Here is a 25,921-nt window from a genome sequence, read left to right as displayed (position 1 = left end):
TACGGATAAAGACTGCTGCTTTGAGTTCACAGGGAGCCAGCCTCTTTATTCACTGTACATAGTCTGCTCTCTAGCGGTAAAAGACGTGAACTACAATGCTATGGATGACGCCACACAATATAGATTTGAAACTCGGGTATAGTTTCAATGTCGGAGTTAAAACTCGGCTTGCAGTTTCCGAATGCCATACGTAATGGGTGTTGTCAAAATTTGCTTTAACAATTGAAGTGGAAAAAGAAAAAAAAAGCTTACAGCACCTGGTATTCCCAGGCGGTCTCCCATCCAAGTACTAACCAGGCCCGACCCTGCTTAGCTTCCGAGATCGGACGAGATCGGGCGTTCTCAGGGTAGTATGGCCGTAAGCCATGGGTAATCACAAAATCATGCATTTTATAGAAACAATCGCCCCTGAAAACCAAGACTTGGCGTTTCATGGAAACATGGCTATCATGAAAAGTTATTGATAGCTTTTTATGTGGTAGCACAAATTTGCCATTGCGACCTGCATTTTGCTGTATCAAAGTAAATGTCATGAAAAGTGGAAAAACCCTACATGGAAGTGCAATGTGTTTTTTTTTTGTTTTTTTTACGGATAAAGACTGCTGCTTTGAGTTCACAGGGAGCCAGCCTCTTTATTCACTGTACATAGTCTGCTCTCTAGCGGTAAAAGACGTGAACTACAATGCTATGGATGACGCCACACAATATAGATTTGAAACTCGGGTATAGTTTCAATGTCGGAGTTAAAACTCGGCTTGCAGTTTCCGAATGCCATACGTAATGGGTGTTGTCAAAATTTGCTTTAACAATTGAAGTGGAAAAAGAAAAAAAAAGCTTACAGCACCTGGTATTCCCAGGCGGTCTCCCATCCAAGTACTAACCAGGCCCGACCCTGCTTAGCTTCCGAGATCGGACGAGATCGGGCGTTCTCAGGGTAGTATGGCCGTAAGCCATGGTTGAGTGCAAAATAATGCATTTTATAGATACAATCGCCCCTGAAAACCAAGACTTGGCGTTTCATGGAAACATGGCTATCATGAAAAGTTATTGACAGCTTTTTATGTGGTAGCACAAATTTGCCATTGCGACCTGCATTTTGCTGTATCAAAGTAAATGTCATGAAAAGTGGAAAAACCCTACATGGAAGTGCAATGTGTTTTTTTTTTTTTTTTTACGGATAAAGACTGCTGCTTTGAGTTCACAGGGAGCCAGCCTCTTTATTCACTGTACATAGTCTGCTCTCTAGCGGTAAAAGACGTGAACTACAATGCTATGGATGACGCCACACAATATAGATTTGAAACTCGGGTATAGTTTCAATGTCGGAGTTAAAACTCGGCTTGCAGTTTCCGAATGCCATACGTAATGGGTGTTGTCAAAATTTGCTTTAACAATTGAAGTGGAAAAAGAAAAAAAAAAGCTTACAGCACCTGGTATTCCCAGGCGGTCTCCCATCCAAGTACTAACCAGGCCCGACCCTGCTTAGCTTCCGAGATCGGACGAGATCGGGCGTTCTCAGGGTAGTATGGCCGTAAGCCATGGGTAATCACAAAATCATGCATTTTATAGAAACAATCGCCCCTGAAAACCAAGACTTGGCGTTTCATGGAAACATGGCTATCATGAAAAGTTATTGATAGCTTTTTATGTGGTAGCACAAATTTGCCATTGCGACCTGCATTTTGCTGTATCAAAGTAAATGTCATGAAAAGTGGAAAAACCCTACATGGAAGTGCAATGTGTTTTGTTTTTTGTTTTTTTACGGATAAAGACTGCTGCTTTGAGTTCACAGGGAGCCAGCCTCTTTATTCACTGTACATAGTCTGCTCTCTAGCGGTAAAAGACGTGAACTACAATGCTATGGATGACGCCACACAATATAGATTTGAAACTCGGGTATAGTTTCAATGTCGGAGTTAAAACTCGGCTTGCAGTTTCCGAATGCCATACGTAATGGGTGTTGTCAAAATTTGCTTTAACAATTGAAGTGGAAAAAGAAAAAAAAAAGCTTACAGCACCTGGTATTCCCAGGCGGTCTCCCATCCAAGTACTAACCAGGCCCGACCCTGCTTAGCTTCCGAGATCGGACGAGATCGGGCGTTCTCAGGGTAGTATGGCCGTAAGCCATGGTTGAGTGCAAAATAATGCATTTTATAGATACAATCGCCCCTGAAAACCAAGACTTGGCGTTTCATGGAAACATGGCTATCATGAAAAGTTATTGACAGCTTTTTATGTGGTAGCACAAATTTGCCATTGCGACCTGCATTTTGCTGTATCAAAGTAAATGTCATGAAAAGTGGAAAAACCCTACATGGAAGTGCAATGTGTTTTTTTTTTTTTTTTTTACGGATAAAGACTGCAGCTTTGAGTTCACAGGGAGCCAGCCTCTTTATTCACTGTACATAGTCTGCTCTCTAGCGGTAAAAGACGTGAACTACAATGCTATGGATGACGCCACACAATATAGATTTGAAACTCGGGTATAGTTTCAATGTCGGAGTTAAAACTCGGCTTGCAGTTTCCGAATGCCATACGTAATGGGTGTTGTCAAAATTTGCTTTAACAATTGAAGTGGAAAAATAAAAAAAAAGCTTACAGCACCTGGTATTCCCAGGCGGTCTCCCATCCAAGTACTAACCAGGCCCGACCCTGCTTAGCTTCCGAGATCGGACGAGATCGGGCGTTCTCAGGGTAGTATGGCCGTAAGCCATGGTTGAGTGCAAAATAATGCATTTTATAGATACAATCGCCCCTGAAAACCAAGACTTGGCGTTTCATGGAAACATGGCTATCATGAAAAGTTATTGACAGCTTTTTATGTGGTAGCACAAATTTGCCATTGCGACCTGCATTTTGCTGTATCAAAGTAAATGTCATGAAAAGTGGAAAAACCCTACATGGAAGTGCAATGTGTTTTTTTTTTTTTTTTTACGGATAAAGACTGCTGCTTTGAGTTCACAGGGAGCCAGCCTCTTTATTCACTGTACATAGTCTGCTCTCTAGCGGTAAAAGACGTGAACTACAATGCTATGGATGACGCCACACAATATAGATTTGAAACTCGGGTATAGTTTCAATGTCGGAGTTAAAACTCGGCTTGCAGTTTCCGAATGCCATACGTAATGGGTGTTGTCAAAATTTGCTTTAACAATTGAAGTGGAAAAAGAAAAAAAAAAGCTTACAGCACCTGGTATTCCCAGGCGGTCTCCCATCCAAGTACTAACCAGGCCCGACCCTGCTTAGCTTCCGAGATCGGACGAGATCGGGCGTTCTCAGGGTAGTATGGCCGTAAGCCATGGTTGAGTGCAAAATAATGCATTTTATAGAAACAATCGCCCCTGAAAACCAAGACTTGGCGTTTCATGGAAACATGGCTATCATGAAAAGTTATTGATAGCTTTTTATGTGGTAGCACAAATTTGCCATTGCGACCTGCATTTTGCTGTATCAAAGTAAATGTCATGAAAAGTGGAAAAACCCTACATGGAAGTGCAATGTGTTTTTTTTTTTTTTTTTTACGGATAAAGACTGCTGCTTTGAGTTCACAGGGAGCCAGCCTCTTTATTCACTGTACATAGTCTGCTCTCTAGCGGTAAAAGACGTGAACTACAATGCTATGGATGACGCCACACAATATAGATTTGAAACTCGGGTATAGTGTCAATGTCGGAGTTAAAACTCGGCTTGCAGTTTCCGAATGCCATACGTAATGGGTGTTGTCAAAATTTGCTTTAACAATTGAAGTGGAAAAAGAAAAAAAAAAGCTTACAGCACCTGGTATTCCCAGGCGGTCTCCCATCCAAGTACTAACCAGGCCCGACCCTGCTTAGCTTCCGAGATCGGACGAGATCGGGCGTTCTCAGGGTAGTATGGCCGTAAGCCATGGTTGAGTGCAAAATAATGCATTTTATAGATACAATCGCCCCTGAAAACCAAGACTTGGCGTTTCATGGAAACATGGCTATCATGAAAAGTTATTGACAGCTTTTTATGTGGTAGCACAAATTTGCCATTGCGACCTGCATTTTGCTGTATCAAAGTAAATGTCATGAAAAGTGGAAAAACCCTACATGGAAGTGCAATGTTTTTTTTTTTTTTTTTTTACGGATAAAGACTGCTGCTTTGAGTTCACAGGGAGCCAGCCTCTTTATTCACTGTACATAGTCTGCTCTCTAGCGGTAAAAGACGTGAACTACAATGCTATGGATGACGCCACACAATATAGATTTGAAACTCGGGTATAGTTTCAATGTCGGAGTTAAAACTCGGCTTGCAGTTTCCGAATGCCATACGTAATGGGTGTTGTCAAAATTTGCTTTAACAATTGAAGTGGAAAAAGAAAAAAAAAGCTTACAGCACCTGGTATTCCCAGGCGGTCTCCCATCCAAGTACTAACCAGGCCCGACCCTGCTTAGCTTCCGAGATCGGACGAGATCGGGCGTTCTCAGGGTAGTATGGCCGTAAGCCATGGTTGAGTGCAAAATAATGCATTTTATAGATACAATCGCCCCTGAAAACCAAGACTTGGCGTTTCATGGAAACATGGCTATCATGAAAAGTTATTGACAGCTTTTTATGTGGTAGCACAAATTTGCCATTGCGACCTGCATTTTGCTGTATCAAAGTAAATGTCATGAAAAGTGGAAAAACCCTACATGGAAGTGCAATGTGTTTTTTTTTTTTTTTTTTACGGATAAAGACTGCTGCTTTGAGTTCACAGGGAGCCAGCCTCTTTATTCACTGTACATAGTCTGCTCTCTAGCGGTAAAAGACGTGAACTACAATGCTATGGATGACGCCACACAATATAGATTTGAAACTCGGGTATAGTTTCAATGTCGGAGTTAAAACTCGGCTTGCAGTTTCCGAATGCCATACGTAATGGGTGTTGTCAAAATTTGCTTTAACAATTGAAGTGGAAAAAGAAAAAAAAAGCTTACAGCACCTGGTATTCCCAGGCGGTCTCCCATCCAAGTACTAACCAGGCCCGACCCTGCTTAGCTTCCGAGATCGGACGAGATCGGGCGTTCTCAGGGTAGTATGGCCGTAAGCCATGGGTAATCACAAAATCATGCATTTTATAGAAACAATCGCCCCTGAAAACCAAGACTTGGCGTTTCATGGAAACATGGCTATCATGAAAAGTTATTGATAGCTTTTTATGTGGTAGCACAAATTTGCCATTGCGACCTGCATTTTGCTGTATCAAAGTAAATGTCATGAAAAGTGGAAAAACCCTACATGGAAGTGCAATGTGTTTTTTTTTTGTTTTTTTACGGATAAAGACTGCTGCTTTGAGTTCACAGGGAGCCAGCCTCTTTATTCACTGTACATAGTCTGCTCTCTAGCGGTAAAAGACGTGAACTACAATGCTATGGATGACGCCACACAATATAGATTTGAAACTCGGGTATAGTTTCAATGTCGGAGTTAAAACTCGGCTTGCAGTTTCCGAATGCCATACGTAATGGGTGTTGTCAAAATTTGCTTTAACAATTGAAGTGGAAAAAGAAAAAAAAAGCTTACAGCACCTGGTATTCCCAGGCGGTCTCCCATCCAAGTACTAACCAGGCCCGACCCTGCTTAGCTTCCGAGATCGGACGAGATCGGGCGTTCTCAGGGTAGTATGGCCGTAAGCCATGGTTGAGTGCAAAATAATGCATTTTATAGATACAATCGCCCCTGAAAACCAAGACTTGGCGTTTCATGGAAACATGGCTATCATGAAAAGTTATTGACAGCTTTTTATGTGGTAGCACAAATTTGCCATTGCGACCTGCATTTTGCTGTATCAAAGTAAATGTCATGAAAAGTGGAAAAACCCTACATGGAAGTGCAATGTGTTTTTTTTTTTTTTTTTACGGATAAAGACTGCTGCTTTGAGTTCACAGGGAGCCAGCCTCTTTATTCACTGTACATAGTCTGCTCTCTAGCGGTAAAAGACGTGAACTACAATGCTATGGATGACGCCACACAATATAGATTTGAAACTCGGGTATAGTTTCAATGTCGGAGTTAAAACTCGGCTTGCAGTTTCCGAATGCCATACGTAATGGGTGTTGTCAAAATTTGCTTTAACAATTGAAGTGGAAAAAGAAAAAAAAAGCTTACAGCACCTGGTATTCCCAGGCGGTCTCCCATCCAAGTACTAACCAGGCCCGACCCTGCTTAGCTTCCGAGATCGGACGAGATCGGGCGTTCTCAGGGTAGTATGGCCGTAAGCCATGGTTGAGCGCAAAATAATGCATTTTATAGATACAATCGCCCCTGAAAACCAAGACTTGGCGTTTCATGGAAACATGGCTATCATGAAAAGTTATTGACAGCTTTTTATGTGGTAGCACAAATTTGCCATTGCGACCTGCATTTTGCTGTATCAAAGTAAATGTCATGAAAAGTGGAAAAACCCTACATGGAAGTGCAATGTTTTTTTTTTTTTTTTTTTACGGATAAAGACTGCTGCTTTGAGTTCACAGGGAGCCAGCCTCTTTATTCACTGTACATAGTCTGCTCTCTAGCGGTAAAAGACGTGAACTACAATGCTATGGATGACGCCACACAATATAGATTTGAAACTCGGGTATAGTTTCAATGTCGGAGTTAAAACTCGGCTTGCAGTTTCCGAATGCCATACGTAATGGGTGTTGTCAAAATTTGCTTTAACAATTGAAGTGGAAAAAGAAAAAAAAAGCTTACAGCACCTGGTATTCCCAGGCGGTCTCCCATCCAAGTACTAACCAGGCCCGACCCTGCTTAGCTTCCGAGATCGGACGAGATCGGGCGTTCTCAGGGTAGTATGGCCGTAAGCCATGGTTGAGTGCAAAATAATGCATTTTATAGATACAATCGCCCCTGAAAACCAAGACTTGGCGTTTCATGGAAACATGGCTATCATGAAAAGTTATTGACAGCTTTTTATGTGGTAGCACAAATTTGCCATTGCGACCTGCATTTTGCTGTATCAAAGTAAATGTCATGAAAAGTGGAAAAACCCTACATGGAAGTGCAATGTGTTTTTTTTTTTTTTTTTACGGATAAAGACTGCTGCTTTGAGTTCACAGGGAGCCAGCCTCTTTATTCACTGTACATAGTCTGCTCTCTAGCGGTAAAAGACGTGAACTACAATGCTATGGATGACGCCACACAATATAGATTTGAAACTCGGGTATAGTTTCAATGTCGGAGTTAAAACTCGGCTTGCAGTTTCCGAATGCCATACGTAATGGGTGTTGTCAAAATTTGCTTTAACAATTGAAGTGGAAAAAGAAAAAAAAAGCTTACAGCACCTGGTATTCCCAGGCGGTCTCCCATCCAAGTACTAACCAGGCCCGACCCTGCTTAGCTTCCGAGATCGGACGTTCTCAGGGTAGTATGGCCGTAAGCCATGGTTGAGCGCAAAATAATGCATTTTATAGATACAATCGCCCCTGAAAACCAAGACTTGGCGTTTCATGGAAACATGGCTATCATGAAAAGTTATTGACAGCTTTTTATGTGGTAGCACAAATTTGCCATTGCGACCTGCATTTTGCTGTATCAAAGTAAATGTCATGAAAAGTGGAAAAACCCTACATGGAAGTGCAATGTGTTTTTTTTTTTTTTTTTTTACGGATAAAGACTGCTGCTTTGAGTTCACAGGGAGCCAGCCTCTTTATTCACTGTACATAGTCTGCTCTCTAGCGGTAAAAGACGTGAACTACAATGCTATGGATGACGCCACACAATATAGATTTGAAACTCGGGTATAGTTTCAATGTCGGAGTTAAAACTCGGCTTGCAGTTTCCGAATGCCATACGTAATGGGTGTTGTCAAAATTTGCTTTAACAATTGAAGTGGAAAAAGAAAAAAAAAAGCTTACAGCACCTGGTATTCCCAGGCGGTCTCCCATCCAAGTACTAACCAGGCCCGACCCTGCTTAGCTTCCGAGATCGGACGAGATCGGGCGTTCTCAGGGTAGTATGGCCGTAAGCCATGGTTGAGTGCAAAATAATGCATTTTATAGATACAATCGCCCCTGAAAACCAAGACTTGGCGTTTCATGGAAACATGGCTATCATGAAAAGTTATTGACAGCTTTTTATGTGGTAGCACAAATTTGCCATTGCGACCTGCATTTTGCTGTATCAAAGTAAATGTCATGAAAAGTGGAAAAACCCTACATGGAAGTGCAATGTGTTTTTTTTTTTTTTTTTTACGGATAAAGACTGCTGCTTTGAGTTCACAGGGAGCCAGCCTCTTTATTCACTGTACATAGTCTGCTCTCTAGCGGTAAAAGACGTGAACTACAATGCTATGGATGACGCCACACAATATAGATTTGAAACTCGGGTATAGTTTCAATGTCGGAGTTAAAACTCGGCTTGCAGTTTCCGAATGCCATACGTAATGGGTGTTGTCAAAATTTGCTTTAACAATTGAAGTGGAAAAAGAAAAAAAAAAGCTTACAGCACCTGGTATTCCCAGGCGGTCTCCCATCCAAGTACTAACCAGGCCCGACCCTGCTTAGCTTCCGAGATCGGACGAGATCGGGCGTTCTCAGGGTAGTATGGCCGTAAGCCATGGTTGAGTGCAAAATAATGCATTTTATAGATACAATCGCCCCTGAAAACCAAGACTTGGCGTTTCATGGAAACATGGCTATCATGAAAAGTTATTGACAGCTTTTTATGTGGTAGCACAAATTTGCCATTGCGACCTGCATTTTGCTGTATCAAAGTAAATGTCATGAAAAGTGGAAAAACCCTACATGGAAGTGCAATGTGTTTTTTTTTTTTTTTTTACGGATAAAGACTGCTGCTTTGAGTTCACAGGGAGCCAGCCTCTTTATTCTTAGACTTAGACTTAGACAGAACTTTATTGTCATTTTGTCAACACTAGGTGTACAAAACGAAATTTCGTTGCATACGGCTTTCAACAATGTAGAGGTATTTCGGCTGGTTAAAAAAAAAAGTGACATTCTATATAAAAAAATGAAATAAGATAATTATAAAGTACAAAGTGCAGCAGTGATAAAGTATGTGAACAGTGCAGGAGACAAAAGCAGTATTTACAAGTGTGCAGAGGAATGCTACGTTTAAATGTTCAACAGTCTGACGACAGCAGGGAAAAAACTATTGCAGAACCTGGTGGACCTGCAGCGGATGCTGCGAAACCTCTTCCCAGAGGGCAGCAGGGAGAACAGTCCATGGTGGGGGTGTGATGGGTCACTGATAATATTTCGGGCTCGGGACACGCAGCGCTGGGATGACAAGTCCTGAATGGAGGGAAGAGGAGCCCCGATGATCCTCTCTGCTGTCCTCACCACTCTCCTCAGGTTCTTCCAATCGGAGGCGCAGCAACCTCCACACCACACCGAGAGACAGCTTGTCAGAATGCTCTCTATGGTGCTTCGGTAGAACGTCCTCATGATGGGTGGGGGCAGGTGGGCTCTCCTCATCCTCCGCAGGAAGTACAAGCGCTTCTGTGCCCTCTTGACCAGTGTTGTGGTGTTCACAGTCCAGGTGAGGTCGTCTGTGATGTGGACTCCCAGGAATTTAGTGCTGCTGACCACCTCCACAGCTGAGCTGTTGATGATCAGTGGAGCGTGGTGAGGCTGGTTCTTCCTGAAGTCGACGATGATCTCCTTCGTCTTCTCCACATTCAGGATCAGGCTATTTTCTCTGCACCAGCCCACCAACTGCTCCACCTCCTCTCTGTAGTCCAGGTCGTTGTTGTCCCTGATGAGGCCCACCACCGTTGTGTCGTCTGCAAACTTCACGATGTGATTGGTGGTGAACCTGGGGGCGCAGTCGTGTGTCATCAGGGTGAACAGCAGGGGGCTCAGGACGCAGCCCTGAGGGGAGCCTGTGCTGAGGGTGATGACATCTGAGGTGTTCTGTCCGACCCGGACTGACTGAGGTCTGTTGGTGAGGAAGTCTAGCAGCCAGTTCCGAAGGGGGGTGCTGAAGCCCAGGTGTTCCAGTTTTTCCACCAGATGTTGTGGAATGATGGTGTTAAACGCTGAGCTGAAGTCCAGGAACAACAACCGCACGTGGGTGTTCCTCTCCTCCAGGTGAGCCAGGCTCAGGTGAAGAACGGAGGAGATGGCATCCTCAGTGGAGCGGTTCTGCCGGTAGGCAAACTGGAACGGATCGAATGTTGGGGGGAGTCCGGAGACGATGTGATCTTTGAGCAGCCTTTCGAAGCACTTCATCATTCACTGTACATAGTCTGCTCTCTAGCGGTAAAAGACGTGAACTACAATGCTATGGATGACGCCACACAATATAGATTTGAAACTCGGGTATAGTGTCAATGTCGGAGTTAAAACTCGGCTTGCAGTTTCCGAATGCCATACGTAATGGGTGTTGTCAAAATTTGCTTTAACAATTGAAGTGGAAAAAGAAAAAAAAAGCTTACAGCACCTGGTATTCCCAGGCGGTCTCCCATCCAAGTACTAACCAGGCCCGACCCTGCTTAGCTTCCGAGATCGGACGAGATCGGGCGTTCTCAGGGTAGTATGGCCGTAAGCCATGGTTGAGTGCAAAATAATGCATTTTATAGATACAATCGCCCCTGAAAACCAAGACTTGGCGTTTCATGGAAACATGGCTATCATGAAAAGTTATTGACAGCTTTTTATGTGGTAGCACAAATTTGCCATTGCGACCTGCATTTTGCTGTATCAAAGTAAATGTCATGAAAAGTGGAAAAACCCTACATGGAAGTGCAATGTGTTTTTTTTTTTTTTTTTTTTACGGATAAAGACTGCTGCTTTGAGTTCACAGGGAGCCAGCCTCTTTATTCACTGTACATAGTCTGCTCTCTAGCGGTAAAAGACGTGAACTACAATGCTATGGATGACGCCACACAATATACCGTTTTTTTCCGTGTATAATACGCCCCCATGTATAATACGCACCCTAACAATGGCATGTTGATGCTGGAAAAAAGCCTGTACCCATGTATAATACGCACCCAATTTTTTTTAATTTTTTTTTTAATTTTCTTTTTTTTTTTTTTTTAAAGTCCCAATGATCGTCACACACGCAGGGAGGCAATGGGTCCCATTTTTATAGTCTTTGGTATGGTCTTAACTAGGCTGGATGTATTTTTTTTGTTGGCGTTGATTTCTCCGACTGCCCATAAAGGCACCACCGCGATCAGATGAAAAGAGAGGAAAGTGACGTGCGGACATGTGAAAAAGGCGGCTCTGTATGGGAGAGACGTTGAAGAGGAATAAAAACACCCTTGGAAACCAAAACTTGCCCCTCGTCGTGACTCGGAGCCGCAACAAATGTTTCGGATTTGTGTAGGGTACATTGTGACAGCAAACGAGCAGGTGATCGAGCAAGCGTTTGATACGAGAGCATTGCGTTCGTATGGAGCGTGTTTGAAGTGAACAGCAGAGACGAAAGGAACAAGGCAAAGTGTTGTGAAATAAAATATTACCTATAATACGCATTTTGTTATTTGCTGATTGTATTAAACTATCACATTCATTGTCAGTCAAGAAGAGAAGAGGACTATTATCCCTTCTTTGACGAAATTACCAGAGCACAGTACAAACACACGTTCTTTCGGTATTTATTCAACCCACATTCTTTCACAACATGACAAGAAGAGAACAATACATAAATCAATACTCGTACCAGTACCATGATTTTCTTAAAAAAAAAAAAAAAAAAAAAAAAAAAAAAATTTAATTAAAAAAAAAAAAAAAAAAAAAACAAATTGTACCCATGTATAATGCGCACCCCAGATTTTAGGACAATAAATTAGTTAAATTTTGCGTATTATACACGGAAAAAAACGGTAGATTTGAAACTCGGGTATAGTGTCAATGTCGGAGTTAAAACTCGGCTTGCAGTTTCCGAATGCCATACGTAATGGGTGTTGTCAAAATTTGCTTTAACAATTGAAGTGGAAAAAGAAAAAAAAAGCTTACAGCACCTGGTATTCCCAGGCGGTCTCCCATCCAAGTACTAACCAGGCCCGACCCTGCTTAGCTTCCGAGATCGGGCGTTCTCAGGGTAGTATGGCCGTAAGCCATGGTTGAGTGCAAAATAATGCATTTTATAGATACAATCGCCCCTGAAAACCAAGACTTGGCGTTTCATGGAAACATGGCTATCATGAAAAGTTATTGACAGCTTTTTATGTGGTAGCACAAATTTGCCATTGCGACCTGCATTTTGCTGTATCAAAGTAAATGTCATGAAAAGTGGAAAAACCCTACATGGAAGTGCAATGTGTTTTTTTTTTTTTTTTTACGGATAAAGACTGCTGCTTTGAGTTCACAGGGAGCCAGCCTCTTTATTCACTGTACATAGTCTGCTCTCTAGCGGTAAAAGACGTGAACTACAATGCTATGGATGACGCCACACAATATAGATTTGAAACTCGGGTATAGTTTCAATGTCGGAGTTAAAACTCGGCTTGCAGTTTCCGAATGCCATACGTAATGGGTGTTGTCAAAATTTGCTTTAACAATTGAAGTGGAAAAAGAAAAAAAAAGCTTACAGCACCTGGTATTCCCAGGCGGTCTCCCATCCAAGTACTAACCAGGCCCGACCCTGCTTAGCTTCCGAGATCGGACGAGATCGGGCGTTCTCAGGGTAGTATGGCCGTAAGCCATGGTTGAGCGCAAAATAATGCATTTTATAGATACAATCGCCCCTGAAAACCAAGACTTGGCGTTTCATGGAAACATGGCTATCATGAAAAGTTATTGACAGCTTTTTATGTGGTAGCACAAATTTGCCATTGCGACCTGCATTTTGCTGTATCAAAGTAAATGTCATGAAAAGTGGAAAAACCCTACATGGAAGTGCAATGTGTTTTTTTTTTTTTTTTTACGGATAAAGACTGCTGCTTTGAGTTCACAGGGAGCCAGCCTCTTTATTCACTGTACATAGTCTGCTCTCTAGCGGTAAAAGACGTGAACTACAATGCTATGGATGACGCCACACAATATAGATTTGAAACTCGGGTATAGTTTCAATGTCGGAGTTAAAACTCGGCTTGCAGTTTCCGAATGCCATACGTAATGGGTGTTGTCAAAATTTGCTTTAACAATTGAAGTGGAAAAATAAAAAAAAAGCTTACAGCACCTGGTATTCCCAGGCGGTCTCCCATCCAAGTACTAACCAGGCCCGACCCTGCTTAGCTTCCGAGATCGGGCGTTCTCAGGGTAGTATGGCCGTAAGCCATGGGTAATCACAAAATCATGCATTTTATAGAAACAATCGCCCCTGAAAACCAAGACTTGGCGTTTCATGGAAACATGGCTATCATGAAAAGTTATTGATAGCTTTTTATGTGGTAGCACAAATTTGCCATTGCGACCTGCATTTTGCTGTATCAAAGTAAATGTCATGAAAAGTGGAAAAACCCTACATGGAAGTGCAATGTGTTTTGTTTTTTGTTTTTTTACTGATAAAGACTGCTGCTTTGAGTTCACAGGGAGCCAGCCTCTTTATTCACTGTACATAGTCTGCTCTCTAGCGGTAAAAGACGTGAACTACAATGCTATGGATGACGCCACACAATATAGATTTGAAACTCGGGTATAGTGTCAATGTCGGAGTTAAAACTCGGCTTGCAGTTTCCGAATGCCATACGTAATGGGTGTTGTCAAAATTTGCTTTAACAATTGAAGTGGAAAAAGAAAAAAAAAGCTTACAGCACCTGGTATTCCCAGGCGGTCTCCCATCCAAGTACTAACCAGGCCCGACCCTGCTTAGCTTCCGAGATCGGACGAGATCGGGCGTTCTCAGGGTAGTATGGCCGTAAGCCATGGTTGAGTGCAAAATAATGCATTTTATAGATACAATCGCCCCTGAAAACCAAGACTTGGCGTTTCATGGAAACATGGCTATCATGAAAAGTTATTGACAGCTTTTTATGTGGTAGCACAAATTTGCCATTGCGACCTGCATTTTGCTGTATCAAAGTAAATGTCATGAAAAGTGGAAAAACCCTACATGGAAGTGCAATGTGGTTTTTTTTTTTTTTTTTTACGGATAAAGACTGCTGCTTTGAGTTCACAGGGAGCCAGCCTCTTTATTCACTGTACATAGTCTGCTCTCTAGCGGTAAAAGACGTGAACTACAATGCTATGGATGACGCCACACAATATAGATTTGAAACTCGGGTATAGTGTCAATGTCGGAGTTAAAACTCGGCTTGCCAGTTTCCGAATGCCATACGTAATGGGTGTTGTCAAAATTTGCTTTAACAATTGAAGTGGAAAAAAAAAAAAAAAAAGCTTACAGCACCTGGTATTCCCAGGCGGTCTCCCATCCAAGTACTAACCAGGCCCGACCCTGCTTAGCTTCCGAGATCGGACGAGATCGGGCGTTCTCAGGGTAGTATGGCCGTAAGCCATGGTTGAGTGCAAAATAATGCATTTTATAGATACAATCGCCCCTGAAAACCAAGACTTGGCGTTTCATGGAAACATGGCTATCATGAAAAGTTATTGACAGCTTTTTATGTGGTAGCACAAATTTGCCATTGCGACCTGCATTTTGCTGTATCAAAGTAAATGTCATGAAAAGTGGAAAAACCCTACATGGAAGTGCAATGTGGTTTTTTTTTTTTTTTTTACGGATAAAGACTGCTGCTTTGAGTTCACAGGGAGCCAGCCTCTTTATTCACTGTACATAGTCTGCTCTCTAGCGGTAAAAGACGTGAACTACAATGCTATGGATGACGCCACACAATATAGATTTGAAACTCGGGTATAGTTTCAATGTCGGAGTTAAAACTCGGCTTGCAGTTTCCGAATGCCATACGTAATGGGTGTTGTCAAAATTTGCTTTAACAATTGAAGTGGAAAAAGAAAAAAAAAAGCTTACAGCACCTGGTATTCCCAGGCGGTCTCCCATCCAAGTACTAACCAGGTCCGACCCTGCTTAGCTTCCGAGATCGGACGAGATCGGGCGTTCTCAGGGTAGTATGGCCGTAAGCCATGGGTAATCACAAAATCATGCATTTTATAGAAACAATCGCCCCTGAAAACCAAGACTTGGCGTTTCATGGAAACATGGCTATCATGAAAAGTTATTGATAGCTTTTTATGTGGTAGCACAAATTTGCCATTGCGACCTGCATTTTGCTGTATCAAAGTAAATGTCATGAAAAGTGGAAAAACCCTACATGGAAGTGCAATGTGTTTTGTTTTTTGTTTTTTTACTGATAAAGACTGCTGCTTTGAGTTCACAGGGAGCCAGCCTCTTTATTCACTGTACATAGTCTGCTCTCTAGCGGTAAAAGACGTGAACTACAATGCTATGGATGACGCCACACAATATAGATTTGAAACTCGGGTATAGTGTCAATGTCGGAGTTAAAACTCGGCTTGCAGTTTCCGAATGCCATACGTAATGGGTGTTGTCAAAATTTGCTTTAACAATTGAAGTGGAAAAAGAAAAAAAAAGCTTACAGCACCTGGTATTCCCAGGCGGTCTCCCATCCAAGTACTAACCAGGCCCGACCCTGCTTAGCTTCCGAGATCGGACGTTCTCAGGGTAGTATGGCCGTAAGCCATGGTTGAGTGCAAAATAATGCAATTTATAGATACAATCGCCCCTGAAAACCAAGACTTGGCGTTTCATGGAAACATGGCTATCATGAAAAGTTATTGACAGCTTTTTATGTGGTAGCACAAATTTGCCATTGCGACCTGCATTTTGCTGTATCAAAGTAAATGTCATGAAAAGTGGAAAAACCCTACATGGAAGTGCAATGTGTTTTTTTTCTTTTTTTTTTACGGATAAAGACTGCTGCTTTGAGTTCACAGGGAGCCAGCCTCTTTATTCACTGTACATAGTCTGCTCTCTAGCGGTAAAAGACGTGAACTACAATGCTATGGATGACGCCACACAATATAGATTTGAAACTCGGGTATAGTTTCAATGTCGGAGTTAAAACTCGGCTTGCAGTTTCCGAATGCCATACGTAATGGCTGTTGTCAAAATTTGCTTTAACAATTGAAGTGGAAAAAGAAAAAAAAAAGCGTACAGCACCTGGTATTCCCAGGCGGTCTCCCATCCAAGTACTAACCAGGCCCGACCCTGCTTAGCTTCCGAGATCGGACGAGATCGGGCGTTCTCAGGGTAGTATGGCCGTAAGCCATGGGTAATCACAAAATCATGCATTTTATAGAAACAATCGCCCCTGAAAACCAAGACTTGGCGTTTCATGGAAACATGGCTATCATGAAAAGTTATTGATAGCTTTTTATGTGGTAGCACAAATTTGCCATTGCGACCTGCATTTTGCTGTATCAAAGTAAATGTCATGAAAAGTGGAAAAACCCTACATGGAAGTGCAATGTGTTTTGTTTTTTGTTTTTTTACTGATAAAGACTGCTGCTTTGAGTTCACAGGGAGCCAGCCTCTTTATTCACTGTACATAGTCTGCTCTCTAGCGGTAAAAGACGTGAACTACAATGCTATGGATGACGCCACACAATATAGATTTGAAACTCGGGTATAGTGTCAATGTCGGAGTTAAAACTCGGCTTGCAGTTTCCGAATGCCATACGTAATGGGTGTTGTCAAAATTTGCTTTAACAATTGAAGTGGAAAAAGAAAAAAAAAGCTTACAGCACCTGGTATTCCCAGGCGGTCTCCCATCCAAGTACTAACCAGGCCCGACCCTGCTTAGCTTCCGAGATCGGACGTTCTCAGGGTAGTATGGCCGTAAGCCATGGTTGAGTGCAAAATAATGCAATTTATAGATACAATCGCCCCTGAAAACCAAGACTTGGCGTTTCATGGAAACATGGCTATCATGAAAAGTTATTGACAGCTTTTTATGTGGTAGCACAAATTTGCCATTGCGACCTGCATTTTGCTGTATCAAAGTAAATGTCATGAAAAGTGGAAAAACCCTACATGGAAGTGCAATGTGTTTTTTTTCTTTTTTTTTTACGGATAAAGACTGCTGCTTTGAGTTCACAGGGAGCCAGCCTCTTTATTCACTGTACATAGTCTGCTCTCTAGCGGTAAAAGACGTGAACTACAATGCTATGGATGACGCCACACAATATAGATTTGAAACTCGGGTATAGTTTCAATGTCGGAGTTAAAACTCGGCTTGCAGTTTCCGAATGCCATACGTAATGGGTGTTGTCAAAATTTGCTTTAACAATTGAAGTGGAAAAAGAAAAAAAAAGCGTACAGCACCTGGTATTCCCAGGCGGTCTCCCATCCAAGTACTAACCAGGCCCGACCCTGCTTAGCTTCCGAGATCGGACGAGATCGGGCGTTCTCAGGGTAGTATGGCCGTAAGCTATGGTTGAGCGCAAAATAATGCATTTTATAGATACAATCGCCCCTGAAAACCAAGACTTGGCGTTTCATGGAAACATGGCTATCATGAAAAGTTATTGACAGCTTTTTATGTGGTAGCACAAATTTGCCATTGCGACCTGCATTTTGCTGTATCAAAGTAAATGTCATGAAAAGTGGAAAAACCCTACATGGAAGTGCAATGTGTTTTTTTTTTTTTTTTTTACGGATAAAGACTGCTGCTTTGAGTTCACAGGGAGCCAGCCTCTTTATTCACTGTACATAGTCTGCTCTCTAGCGGTAAAAGACGTGAACTACAATGCTATGGATGACGCCACACAATATAGATTTGAAACTCGGGTATAGTTTCAATGTCGGAGTTAAAACTCGGCTTGCAGTTTCCGAATGCCATACGTAATGGGTGTTGTCAAAATTTGCTTTAACAATTGAAGTGGAAAAAGAAAAAAAAAGCTTACAGCACCTGGTATTCCCAGGCGGTCTCCCATCCAAGTACTAACCAGGCCCGACCCTGCTTAGCTTCCGAGATCGGACGAGATCGGGCGTTCTCAGGGTAGTATGGCCGTAAGCCATGGTTGAGTGCAAAATAATGCATTTTATAGAAACAATCGCCCCTGAAAACCAAGACTTGGCGTTTCATGGAAACATGGCTATCATGAAAAGTTATTGATAGCTTTTTATGTGGTAGCACAAATTTGCCATTGCGACCTGCATTTTGCTGTATCAAAGTAAATGTCATGAAAAGTGGAAAAACCCTACATGGAAGTGCAATGTGTTTTGTTTTTTGTTTTTTTACTGATAAAGACTGCTGCTTTGAGTTCACAGGGAGCCAGCCTCTTTATTCACTGTACATAGTCTGCTCTCTAGCGGTAAAAGACGTGAACTACAATGCTATGGATGACGCCACACAATATAGATTTGAAACTCGGGTATAGTTTCAATGTCGGAGTTAAAACTCGGCTTGCAGTTTCCGAATGCCATACGTAATGGGTGTTGTCAAAATTTGCTTTAACAATTGAAGTGGAAAAAGAAAAAAAAAGCTTACAGCACCTGGTATTCCCAGGCGGTCTCCCATCCAAGTACTAACCAGGCCCGACCCTGCTTAGCTTCCGAGATCGGACGAGATCGGGCGTTCTCAGGGTAGTATGGCCGTAAGCCATGGTTGAGCGCAAAATAATGCATTTTATAGATACAATCGCCCCTGAAAACCAAGACTTGGCGTTTCATGGAAACATGGCTATCATGAAAAGTTATTGACAGCTTTTTATGTGGTAGCACAAATTTGCCATTGCGACCTGCATTTTGCTGTATCAAAGTAAATGTCATGAAAAGTGGAAAAACCCTACATGGAAGTGCAATGTGTTTTTTTTTTTTTTTTTTACGGATAAAGACTGCTGCTTTGAGTTCACAGGGAGCCAGCCTCTTTATTCACTGTACATAGTCTGCTCTCTAGCGGTAAAAGACGTGAACTACAATGCTATGGATGACGCCACACAATATAGATTTGAAACTCGGGTATAGTTTCAATGTCGGAGTTAAAACTCGGCTTGCAGTTTCCGAATGCCATACGTAATGGGTGTTGTCAAAATTTGCTTTAACAATTGAAGTGGAAAAAGAAAAAAAAAGCTTACAGCACCTGGTATTCCTAGGCGGTCTCCCATCCAAGTACTAACCAGGCCCGACCCTGCTTAGCTTCCGAGATCGGACGAGATCGGGCGTTCTCAGGGTAGTATGGCCGTAAGCCATAGTTGAGCGCAAAATAATGCATTTTATAGATACAATCGCCCCTGAAAACCAAGACTTGGCGTTTCATGGAAACATGGCTATCATGAAAAGTTATTGACAGCTTTTTATGTGGTAGCACAAATTTGCCATTGCGACCTGCATTTTGCTGTATCAAAGTAAATGTCATGAAAAGTGGAAAAACCCTACATGGAAGTGCAATGTTTTTTTTTTTTTTTTTTTTACGGATAAAGACTGCTGCCTTGAGTTCACAGGGAGCCAGCCTCTTTATTCACTGTACATAGTCTGCTCTCTAGCGGTAAAAGACGTGAACTACAATGCTATGGATGACGCCACACAATATAGATTTGAAACTCGGGTATAGTTTCAATGTCGGAGTTAAAACTCGGCTTGCAGTTTCCGAATGCCATACGTAATGGGTGTTGTCAAAATTTGCTTTAACAATTGAAGTGGAAAAAGAAAAAAAAAGCTTACAGCACCTGGTATTCCCAGGCGGTCTCCCATCCAAGTACTAACCAGGCCCGACCCTGCTTAGCTTCCGAGATCGGACGAGATCGGGCGTTCTCAGGGTAGTATGGCCGTAAGCCATGGTTGAGCGCAAAATAATGCATTTTATAGATACAATCGCCCCTGAAAACCAAGACTTGGCGTTTCATGGAAACATGGCTATCATGAAAAGTTATTGACAGCTTTTTATGTGGTAGCACAAATTTGCCATTGCGACCTGCATTTTGCTGTATCAAAGTAAATGTCATGAAAAGTGGAAAAACCCTACATGGAAGTGCAATGTGTTTTTTTTTTTTTTTTTTACGGATAAAGACTGCTGCTTTGAGTTCACAGGGAGCCAGCCTCTTTATTCACTGTACATAGTCTGCTCTCTAGCGGTAAAAGACGTGAACTACAATGCTATGGATGACGCCACACAATATAGATTTTAAACTCGGGTATAGTTTCAATGTCGGAGTTAAAACTCGGCTTGCAGTTTCCGAATGCCATACGTAATGGGTGTTGTCAAAATTTGCTTTAACAATTGAAGTGGAAAAAGAAAAAAAAAAGCTTACAGCACCTGGTATTCCCAGGCGGTCTCCCATCCAAGTACTAACCAGGCCCGACCCTGCTTAGCTTCCGAGATCGGACGTTCTCAGGGTAGTATGGCCGTAAGCCACAGTTGAGCGCAAAATAATGCATTTTATAGATACAATCGCCCCTGAAAACCAAGACTTGGCGTTTCATGGAAACATGGCTATCATGAAAAGTTATTGACAGCTTTTTATGTGGTAGCACAAATTTGCCATTGCGACCTGCATTTTGCTGTATCAAAGTAAATGTCATGAAAAGTGGAAAAACCCTACATGGAAGTGCAATGTTTTTTTTTTTTTTTTTTTTACGGATAAAGACTGCTGCCTTGAGTTCACAGGGAGCCAGCCTCTTTATTCACTGTACATAGTCTGCTCTCTAGCGGTAAAAGACGTGAACTACAATGCTATGGATGACGCCACACAATATAGATTTGAAACTCGGGTATAGTTTCAATGTCGGAGTTAAAACTCGGCTTGCAGTTTCCGAATGCCATACGTAATGGGTGTTGTCAAAATTTGCTTTAACAATTGAAGTGGAAAAAGAAAAAAAAAGCTTACAGCACCTGGTATTCCCAGGCGGTCTCCCATCCAAGTACTAACCAGGCCCGACCCTGCTTAGCTTCCGAGATCGGACGAGATCGGGCGTTCTCAGGGTAGTATGGCCGTAAGCCATGGTTGAGTGCAAAATAATGCATTTTATAGATACAATCGCCCCTGAAAACCAAGACTTGGCGTTTCATGGAAACATGGCTATCATGAAAAGTTATTGACAGCTTTTTATGTGGTAGCACAAATTTGCCATTGCGACCTGCATTTTGCTGTATCAAAGTAAATGTCATGAAAAGTGGAAAAACCCTACATGGAAGTGCAATGTTTTTTTTTTTTTTTTTTACGGATAAAGACTGCTGCTTTGAGTTCACAGGGAGCCAGCCTCTTTATTCACTGTACATAGTCTGCTCTCTAGCGGTAAAAGACGTGAACTACAATGCTATGGATGACGCCACACAATATAGATTTGAAACTCGGGTATAGTTTCAATGTCGGAGTTAAAACTCGGCTTGCAGTTTCCGAATGCCATACGTAATGGGTGTTGTCAAAATTTGCTTTAACAATTGAAGTGGAAAAAGAAAAAAAAAGCTTACAGCACCTGGTATTCCCAGGCGGTCTCCCATCCAAGTACTAACCAGGCCCGACCCTGCTTAGCTTCCGAGATCGGACGAGATCGGGCGTTCTCAGGGTAGTATGGCCGTAAGCCATGGGTAATCACAAAATCATGCATTTTATAGAAACAATCGCCCCTGAAAACCAAGACTTGGCGTTTCATGGAAACATGGCTATCATGAAAAGTTATTGATAGCTTTTTATGTGGTAGCACAAATTTGCCATTGCGACCTGCATTTTGCTGTATCAAAGTAAATGTCATGAAAAGTGGAAAAACCCTACATGGAAGTGCAATGTGTTTTGTTTTTTGTTTTTTTACTGATAAAGACTGCTGCTTTGAGTTCACAGGGAGCCAGCCTCTTTATTCACTGTACATAGTCTGCTCTCTAGCGGTAAAAGACGTGAACTACAATGCTATGGATGACGCCACACAATATAGATTTGAAACTCGGGTATAGTGTCAATGTCGGAGTTAAAACTCGGCTTGCAGTTTCCGAATGCCATACGTAATGGGTGTTGTCAAAATTTGCTTTAACAATTGAAGTGGAAAAAGAAAAAAAAAGCTTACAGCACCTGGTATTCCCAGGCGGTCTCCCATCCAAGTACTAACCAGGCCCGACCCTGCTTAGCTTCCGAGATCGGACGAGATCGGGCGTTCTCAGGGTAGTATGGCCGTAAGCCATGGTTGAGTGCAAAATAATGCATTTTATAGATACAATCGCCCCTGAAAACCAAGACTTGGCGTTTCATGGAAACATGGCTATCATGAAAAGTTATTGACAGCTTTTTATGTGGTAGCACAAATTTGCCATTGCGACCTGCATTTTGCTGTATCAAAGTAAATGTCATGAAAAGTGGAAAAACCCTACATGGAAGTGCAATGTGTTTTTTTTTTTTTTTTTTACGGATAAAGACTGCTGCTTTGAGTTCACAGGGAGCCAGCCTCTTTATTCACTGTACATAGTCTGCTCTCTAGCGGTAAAAGACGTGAACTACAATGCTATGGATGACGCCACACAATATAGATTTGAAACTCGGGTATAGTTTCAATGTCGGAGTTAAAACTCGGCTTGCAGTTTCCGAATGCCATACGTAATGGGTGTTGTCAAAATTTGCTTTAACAATTGAAGTGGAAAAAGAAAAAAAAAGCTTACAGCACCTGGTATTCCCAGGCGGTCTCCCATCCAAGTACTAACCAGGCCCGACCCTGCTTAGCTTCCGAGATCGGACGTTCTCAGGGTAGTATGGCCGTAAGCCATGGTTGAGTGCAAAATAATGCATTTTATAGATACAATCGCCCCTGAAAACCAAGACTTGGCGTTTCATGGAAACATGGCTATCATGAAAAGTTATTGACAGCTTTTTATGTGGTAGCACAAATTTGCCATTGCGACCTGCATTTTGCTGTATCAAAGTAAATGTCATGAAAAGTGGAAAAACCCTACATGGAAGTGCAATGTGTTTTTTTTTTTTTTTTTTTACGGATAAAGACTGCAGCTTTGAGTTCACAGGGAGCCAGCCTCTTTATTCACTGTACATAGTCTGCTCTCTAGCGGTAAAAGACGTGAACTACAATGCTATGGATGACGCCACACAATATAGATTTGAAACTCGGGTATAGTTTCAATGTCGGAGTTAAAACTCGGCTTGCAGTTTCCGAATGCCATACGTAATGGGTGTTGTCAAAATTTGCTTTAACAATTGAAGTGGAAAAAGAAAAAAAAAGCTTACAGCACCTGGTATTCCCAGGCGGTCTCCCATCCAAGTACTAACCAGGCCCGACCCTGCTTAGCTTCCGAGATCGGGCGTTCTCAGGGTAGTATGGCCGTAAGCCATGGTTGAGTGCAAAATAATGCATTTTATAGATACAATCGCCCCTGAAAACCAAGACTTGGCGTTTCATGGAAACATGGCTATCATGAAAAGTTATTGACAGCTTTTTATGTGGTAGCACAAATTTGCCATTGCGACCTGCATTTTGCTGTATCAAAGTAAATGTCATGAAAAGTGGAAAAACCCTACATGGAAGTGCAATGTGTTTTTTTTTTTTTTTTTACGGATAAAGACTGCTGCTTTGAGTTCACAGGGAGCCAGCCTCTTTATTCACTGTACATAGTCTGCTCTCTAGCGGTAAAAGAGGTGAACTACAATGCTATGGATGACGCCACACAATATAGATTTGAAACTCGGGTATAGTTTCAATGTCGGAGTTAAAACTCGGCTTTCAGTTTCCGAATGCCATACGTAATGGGTGTTGTCAAAATTTGCTTTAACAATTGAAGTGGAAAAAAAAAAAAAAAAAAAGCTTACAGCACCTGGTATTCCCAGGCGGTCTCCCATCCAAGTACTAACCAGGCCCGACCCTGCTTAGCTTCCGAGATCGGACGAGATCGGGCGTTCTCAGGGTAGTATGGCCGTAAGCCATGGTTGAGTGCAAAATAATGCATTTTATAGATACAATCGCCCCTGAAAACCAAGACTTGGCGTTTCGTGGAAACATGGCTATCATGAAAAGTTATTGACAGCTTTTTATGTGGTAGCACAAATTTGCCATTGCGACCTGCATTTTGCTGTATCAAAGTAAATGTCATGAAAAGTGGAAAAACCCTACATGGAAGTGCAATGTGTTTTTTTTTTTTTTTTTACGGATAAAGACTGCTGCTTTGAGTTCACAGGGAGCCAGCCTCTTTATTCTTAGACTTAGACTTAGACAGAACTTTATTGTCATTTTGTCAACACTAGGTGTACAAAACGAAATTTCGTTGCATACGGCTTTCAACAATGTAGAGGTATTTCGGCTGGTTAAAAAAAAAAGTGACATTCTATATAAAAAATGAAATAAGATAATTATAAAGTACAAAGTGCAGCAGTGATAAAGTATGTGAACAGTGCAGGAGACAAAAGCAGTATTTACAAGTGTGCAGAGGAATGCTACGTTTAAATGTTCAACAGTCTGACGACAGCAGGGAAAAAACTATTGCAGAACCTGGTGGACCTGCAGCGGATGCTGCGAAACCTCTTCCCAGAGGGCAGCAGGGAGAACAGTCCATGGTGGGGGTGTGATGGGTCACTGATAATATTTCGGGCTCGGGACACGCAGCGCTGGGATGACAAGTCCTGAATGGAGGGAAGAGGAGCCCCGATGATCCTCTCTGCTGTCCTCACCACTCTCCTCAGGTTCTTCCAATCGGAGGCGCAGCAACCTCCACACCACACCGAGAGACAGCTTGTCAGAATGCTCTCTATGGTGCTTCGGTAGAACGTCCTCATGATGGGTGGGGGCAGGTGGGCTCTCCTCATCCTCCGCAGGAAGTACAAGCGCTTCTGTGCCCTCTTGACCAGTGTTGTGGTGTTCACAGTCCAGGTGAGGTCGTCTGTGATGTGGACTCCCAGGAATTTAGTGCTGCTGACCACCTCCACAGCTGAGCTGTTGATGATCAGTGGAGCGTGGTGAGGCTGGTTCTTCCTGAAGTCGACGATGATCTCCTTCGTCTTCTCCACATTCAGGATCAGGCTGTTTTCTCTGCACCAGCCCACCAACTGCTCCACCTCCTCTCTGTAGTCCAGGTCGTTGTTGTCCCTGATGAGGCCCACCACCGTTGTGTCGTCTGCAAACTTCACGATGTGATTGGTGGTGAACCTGGGGGCGCAGTCGTGTGTCATCAGGGTGAACAGCAGGGGGCTCAGGACGCAGCCCTGAGGGGAGCCTGTGCTGAGGGTGATGACATCTGAGGTGTTCTGTCCGACCCGGACTGACTGAGGTCTGTTGGTGAGGAAGTCTAGCAGCCAGTTCCGAAGGGGGGTGCTGAAGCCCAGGTGTTCCAGTTTTTCCACCAGATGTTGTGGAATGATGGTGTTAAACGCTGAGCTGAAGTCCAGGAACAGCAACCGCACGTGGGTGTTCCTCTCCTCCAGGTGAGCCAGGCTCAGGTGAAGAACGGAGGAGATGGCATCCTCAGTGGAGCGGTTCTGCCGGTAGGCAAACTGGAACGGATCGAATGTTGGGGGAGTCTGGAGACGATGTGATCTTTGAGCAGCCTTTCGAAGCACTTCATCATTCACTGTACATAGTCTGCTCTCTAGCGGTAAAAGACGTGAACTACAATGCTATGGATGACGCCACACAATATAGATTTGAAACTCGGGTATAGTGTCAATGTCGGAGTTAAAACTCGGCTTGCAGTTTCCGAATGCCATACGTAATGGGTGTTGTCAAAATTTGCTTTAACAATTGAAGTGGAAAAAGAAAAAAAAAAGCTTACAGCACCTGGTATTCCCAGGCGGTCTCCCATCCAAGTACTAACCAGGCCCGACCCTGCTTAGCTTCCGAGATCGGACGAGATCGGGCGTTCTCAGGGTAGTATGGCCGTAAGCCATGGTTGAGTGCAAAATAATGCATTTTATAGATACAATCGCCCCTGAAAACCAAGACTTGGCGTTTCATGGAAACATGGCTATCATGAAAAGTTATTGACAGCTTTTTATGTGGTAGCACAAATTTGCCATTGCGACCTGCATTTTGCTGTATCAAAGTAAATGTCATGAAAAGTGGAAAAACCCTACATGGAAGTGCAATGTGGTTTTTTTTTTTTTTTTTTTACGGATAAAGACTGCTGCTTTGAGTTCACAGGGAGCCA

General features: G+C 42.6%; 30 non-coding genes and 8 pseudogenes across 30 annotated transcripts; all 38 read right to left on the bottom strand.

Moving 5' to 3' along the window:
- Positions 1-245: 245 nt before the first annotated feature.
- Positions 246-364, bottom strand: LOC119118571. Its single transcript, XR_005096773.1, has one exon. It is a non-coding gene; the product is annotated as a 5S ribosomal RNA (ribosomal RNA).
- Positions 365-832: 468 nt separating this feature from the next.
- On the bottom strand, positions 833-951 carry LOC119118569. The gene has a single exon (XR_005096771.1). It is a non-coding gene; the product is annotated as a 5S ribosomal RNA (ribosomal RNA).
- A 467-nt stretch (positions 952-1,418) lies between these two features.
- LOC119118568 lies at positions 1,419-1,537 on the bottom strand. The gene has a single exon (XR_005096770.1). It is a non-coding gene; the product is annotated as a 5S ribosomal RNA (ribosomal RNA).
- Positions 1,538-2,006: 469 nt separating this feature from the next.
- LOC119118567 lies at positions 2,007-2,125 on the bottom strand. The gene has a single exon (XR_005096769.1). It is a non-coding gene; the product is annotated as a 5S ribosomal RNA (ribosomal RNA).
- Positions 2,126-2,592: 467 nt separating this feature from the next.
- Positions 2,593-2,711, bottom strand: LOC119118566. The gene has a single exon (XR_005096768.1). It is a non-coding gene; the product is annotated as a 5S ribosomal RNA (ribosomal RNA).
- A 467-nt stretch (positions 2,712-3,178) lies between these two features.
- LOC119118565 lies at positions 3,179-3,297 on the bottom strand. The gene has a single exon (XR_005096767.1). It is a non-coding gene; the product is annotated as a 5S ribosomal RNA (ribosomal RNA).
- A 468-nt stretch (positions 3,298-3,765) lies between these two features.
- On the bottom strand, positions 3,766-3,884 carry LOC119118564. Its single transcript, XR_005096766.1, has one exon. It is a non-coding gene; the product is annotated as a 5S ribosomal RNA (ribosomal RNA).
- A 466-nt stretch (positions 3,885-4,350) lies between these two features.
- Positions 4,351-4,469, bottom strand: LOC119118563. Its single transcript, XR_005096765.1, has one exon. It is a non-coding gene; the product is annotated as a 5S ribosomal RNA (ribosomal RNA).
- A 467-nt stretch (positions 4,470-4,936) lies between these two features.
- LOC119118562 lies at positions 4,937-5,055 on the bottom strand. Its single transcript, XR_005096764.1, has one exon. It is a non-coding gene; the product is annotated as a 5S ribosomal RNA (ribosomal RNA).
- Positions 5,056-5,522: 467 nt separating this feature from the next.
- On the bottom strand, positions 5,523-5,641 carry LOC119118561. The gene has a single exon (XR_005096763.1). It is a non-coding gene; the product is annotated as a 5S ribosomal RNA (ribosomal RNA).
- A 466-nt stretch (positions 5,642-6,107) lies between these two features.
- LOC119118560 lies at positions 6,108-6,226 on the bottom strand. The gene has a single exon (XR_005096762.1). It is a non-coding gene; the product is annotated as a 5S ribosomal RNA (ribosomal RNA).
- A 466-nt stretch (positions 6,227-6,692) lies between these two features.
- Positions 6,693-6,811, bottom strand: LOC119118557. Its single transcript, XR_005096760.1, has one exon. It is a non-coding gene; the product is annotated as a 5S ribosomal RNA (ribosomal RNA).
- A 466-nt stretch (positions 6,812-7,277) lies between these two features.
- Positions 7,278-7,386, bottom strand: LOC119118548 (annotated as a pseudogene).
- A 469-nt stretch (positions 7,387-7,855) lies between these two features.
- Positions 7,856-7,974, bottom strand: LOC119118556. The gene has a single exon (XR_005096759.1). It is a non-coding gene; the product is annotated as a 5S ribosomal RNA (ribosomal RNA).
- Positions 7,975-8,442: 468 nt separating this feature from the next.
- On the bottom strand, positions 8,443-8,561 carry LOC119118555. Its single transcript, XR_005096758.1, has one exon. It is a non-coding gene; the product is annotated as a 5S ribosomal RNA (ribosomal RNA).
- Positions 8,562-10,395: 1,834 nt separating this feature from the next.
- LOC119118554 lies at positions 10,396-10,514 on the bottom strand. The gene has a single exon (XR_005096757.1). It is a non-coding gene; the product is annotated as a 5S ribosomal RNA (ribosomal RNA).
- A 1,409-nt stretch (positions 10,515-11,923) lies between these two features.
- On the bottom strand, positions 11,924-12,032 carry LOC119118536 (annotated as a pseudogene).
- Positions 12,033-12,498: 466 nt separating this feature from the next.
- Positions 12,499-12,617, bottom strand: LOC119118553. The gene has a single exon (XR_005096756.1). It is a non-coding gene; the product is annotated as a 5S ribosomal RNA (ribosomal RNA).
- A 466-nt stretch (positions 12,618-13,083) lies between these two features.
- On the bottom strand, positions 13,084-13,192 carry LOC119118535 (annotated as a pseudogene).
- Positions 13,193-13,660: 468 nt separating this feature from the next.
- LOC119118552 lies at positions 13,661-13,779 on the bottom strand. The gene has a single exon (XR_005096755.1). It is a non-coding gene; the product is annotated as a 5S ribosomal RNA (ribosomal RNA).
- Positions 13,780-14,250: 471 nt separating this feature from the next.
- LOC119118551 lies at positions 14,251-14,369 on the bottom strand. The gene has a single exon (XR_005096754.1). It is a non-coding gene; the product is annotated as a 5S ribosomal RNA (ribosomal RNA).
- Positions 14,370-14,837: 468 nt separating this feature from the next.
- On the bottom strand, positions 14,838-14,956 carry LOC119118529. The gene has a single exon (XR_005096747.1). It is a non-coding gene; the product is annotated as a 5S ribosomal RNA (ribosomal RNA).
- A 468-nt stretch (positions 14,957-15,424) lies between these two features.
- Positions 15,425-15,533, bottom strand: LOC119118547 (annotated as a pseudogene).
- A 469-nt stretch (positions 15,534-16,002) lies between these two features.
- LOC119118533 lies at positions 16,003-16,121 on the bottom strand. The gene has a single exon (XR_005096751.1). It is a non-coding gene; the product is annotated as a 5S ribosomal RNA (ribosomal RNA).
- Positions 16,122-16,589: 468 nt separating this feature from the next.
- LOC119118546 lies at positions 16,590-16,698 on the bottom strand (annotated as a pseudogene).
- Positions 16,699-17,166: 468 nt separating this feature from the next.
- On the bottom strand, positions 17,167-17,285 carry LOC119118532. The gene has a single exon (XR_005096750.1). It is a non-coding gene; the product is annotated as a 5S ribosomal RNA (ribosomal RNA).
- Positions 17,286-17,752: 467 nt separating this feature from the next.
- LOC119118550 lies at positions 17,753-17,871 on the bottom strand. Its single transcript, XR_005096753.1, has one exon. It is a non-coding gene; the product is annotated as a 5S ribosomal RNA (ribosomal RNA).
- A 468-nt stretch (positions 17,872-18,339) lies between these two features.
- On the bottom strand, positions 18,340-18,458 carry LOC119118541. The gene has a single exon (XR_005096752.1). It is a non-coding gene; the product is annotated as a 5S ribosomal RNA (ribosomal RNA).
- A 467-nt stretch (positions 18,459-18,925) lies between these two features.
- LOC119118531 lies at positions 18,926-19,044 on the bottom strand. Its single transcript, XR_005096749.1, has one exon. It is a non-coding gene; the product is annotated as a 5S ribosomal RNA (ribosomal RNA).
- A 467-nt stretch (positions 19,045-19,511) lies between these two features.
- Positions 19,512-19,630, bottom strand: LOC119118530. Its single transcript, XR_005096748.1, has one exon. It is a non-coding gene; the product is annotated as a 5S ribosomal RNA (ribosomal RNA).
- A 468-nt stretch (positions 19,631-20,098) lies between these two features.
- Positions 20,099-20,207, bottom strand: LOC119118545 (annotated as a pseudogene).
- Positions 20,208-20,674: 467 nt separating this feature from the next.
- LOC119118594 lies at positions 20,675-20,793 on the bottom strand. The gene has a single exon (XR_005096794.1). It is a non-coding gene; the product is annotated as a 5S ribosomal RNA (ribosomal RNA).
- A 465-nt stretch (positions 20,794-21,258) lies between these two features.
- LOC119118583 lies at positions 21,259-21,377 on the bottom strand. Its single transcript, XR_005096783.1, has one exon. It is a non-coding gene; the product is annotated as a 5S ribosomal RNA (ribosomal RNA).
- Positions 21,378-21,845: 468 nt separating this feature from the next.
- On the bottom strand, positions 21,846-21,964 carry LOC119118570. The gene has a single exon (XR_005096772.1). It is a non-coding gene; the product is annotated as a 5S ribosomal RNA (ribosomal RNA).
- A 467-nt stretch (positions 21,965-22,431) lies between these two features.
- LOC119118544 lies at positions 22,432-22,540 on the bottom strand (annotated as a pseudogene).
- Positions 22,541-23,008: 468 nt separating this feature from the next.
- On the bottom strand, positions 23,009-23,117 carry LOC119118534 (annotated as a pseudogene).
- A 470-nt stretch (positions 23,118-23,587) lies between these two features.
- Positions 23,588-23,706, bottom strand: LOC119118558. The gene has a single exon (XR_005096761.1). It is a non-coding gene; the product is annotated as a 5S ribosomal RNA (ribosomal RNA).
- A 1,833-nt stretch (positions 23,707-25,539) lies between these two features.
- On the bottom strand, positions 25,540-25,658 carry LOC119118524. The gene has a single exon (XR_005096742.1). It is a non-coding gene; the product is annotated as a 5S ribosomal RNA (ribosomal RNA).
- Between the last annotated feature and the right edge of the window lie 263 nt (positions 25,659-25,921).

This window comes from Syngnathus acus, unplaced genomic scaffold (assembly GCF_901709675.1).
Source record: "Syngnathus acus unplaced genomic scaffold, fSynAcu1.2, whole genome shotgun sequence".
In the NCBI taxonomy this organism is placed as follows: Eukaryota; Metazoa; Chordata; class Actinopteri; order Syngnathiformes; family Syngnathidae; genus Syngnathus; species Syngnathus acus.
Note: the sequence above shows the minus strand (reverse complement) of the source record. Positions and strands in the feature narration are given on the sequence as shown.